Here is a 1985-nt window from a genome sequence, read left to right on the forward strand (position 1 = left end):
GCAGAAGTCAGTAGCCGTGAGCTCTGCAAAAGCAAAGTATATGGCAGCCAACACAACTACGCACGAATCTATATGGCTTCAGAATATGCTAGTAAGCTTGTTCAGGCAGAGGATGGAGGCAACCAGTGTCTATTGTGATAATCAGAGTTGCATAAAGCTCTCTGAGAATCCAGTGTTTCATGACAGGTTGAAGCACATCGATATTCGGTGTCACTTCATCAGAGATTGTGTACAACGTGGAGCAGTCTAGCTACAGTATGTTCCCACATAAGAGCAGGTTGCAGATATACACACGAAATTTGTAGGGAGAGCTAAGTTTGTCTATTTTAGAGAACATATGGGTATGGTAGAGAACCCATTTCAATAGCGGGGACAAGCTATTTTGGATGCTTTTCATTTGCAGATGTTGCAGTTGCAGCAGCAACATATGAAGAGGGAGTTGCAATGCAGATGTAGTGTTGGCAGCAGTTCAACAAGGCTAGCAGCAACACAAATGCAGCGTATATCCTAGTCGCGCAGTGGTTGGTGGGAAGTTTCGTCAGAAACCAACAACGTGACAGGAGATGAGGCAGAGACAAGGTGTGCAGAAGCAGTAGAATACATTCCTCGCTAAGAGGGAGTGTTAGTTTTTTGTAGCATCAGATGTGTTCTAGCCACGAAATTTGGCGAAGAGGCTAGAATACATGAGATCTCTAAAAACCAGAAATCGTTTCTGGAAATCCGCCTAGAAGTTTCTAAATTAGATTATTAACTGATTTTTAAATATTTCCTAAGTCTAAACTTAGGGAATAGTGTCAATTAATCAATATTAATTCAAATAAAGCATGAATCATCTAGAAACTCACACTGATCAATCCAGAGATGATACTAGCCATTGATTGAGTTTTAATCTTGGTAATTGGTGCTCCAACAGTGGATTATAAGAGGAAGTCTATGTGGTGATGGAGAAATCATGTAGTGCAGATACTCAGTTGCCCAGGCAGTTCGATTTTCTCAGTAGCAACAACTCAGCAGAGAAGATAGAGCCAAAGGGTAAGTAGCAGGCAGAAGAGGAGGGCAGCAGCTTTCCGGGAGGAAGATTTCTAGTTCGTGGGAGAGGAAAAGGAAGGAAGGCCAAAATTTCCAAAGCGTTGGCATAAGATCTGTGTAGATGGTGACGTAGGGAGCTCTGCGCAGAGGCTAGGAAGGCAATTTTGAAGGCAGGGAATAGAAGTGGGGTGAGAGAAAATTCTCACAATTTTTTTCCATTATTTTCCTCATATTAGATTGCCAACTAGGCCTCTAAATTATTATACTCAGAATTGTTGCTAAAGATTAATAATAAAAACCTCATTTGCTTCACCGGTTTTCCCAAGTTGGGTTTTTTCGGGGACAATGGTCCAAAAATAACTGTTCAAGAGCCTATAACCCACATAAAATGGTTTACCCCTAGGAGAAATATCTCTACTATTCATCACTTCTAGCTGGCAACCAACAACCCTGATATCTACGAAGTAGTCAATGTGATGTTCCATTCATATCTCCGCCATCTACATCAATCATTGTTAGTTTTTGTAGCACCGGATGTGTTCTAGCCACGAAATTTGGTGGAGAGGTTAGAATACATGAGATCTCCAAACCCCAGAAATCGTTTCTCGAAATTCCGCCTAGAAGTGTCTCAAATAGATTATTAACCGGTTTTTAAATATTTCCTAAGTCTAAATTTAGGGAATATGGTTAATTAATCAGTGTTAATTGAGATAAGGCGTGAATCATCTAAAAACTCACACGAATCGATCCAAAGATGATCCTAGCCATTGATTGAGTTCTAATCTTGGTAGTTATAGCTCCAACAGTGGATTATAAGAGGAATTTGATGTCGCGAGGGAGAAATCATCCAGTGCAGATACTCAATTGCCTAGGCAGTGCAATTTTCTCAGTAGCAGCAGCTGAGCAGAGAAGATAGAGCCAGAGGGTGACACCTCATAAAGCATTGGGGAAGAAAA

The sequence above is a fragment of the Pinus tabuliformis genome, chromosome 1_1 (genome assembly GCF_031772625.1).
Source record: "Pinus tabuliformis cultivar Carrire ecotype Pingquan chromosome 1_1, CPIR1, whole genome shotgun sequence".
Classification (NCBI taxonomy): Eukaryota; Viridiplantae; Streptophyta; class Pinopsida; order Pinales; family Pinaceae; genus Pinus; species Pinus tabuliformis.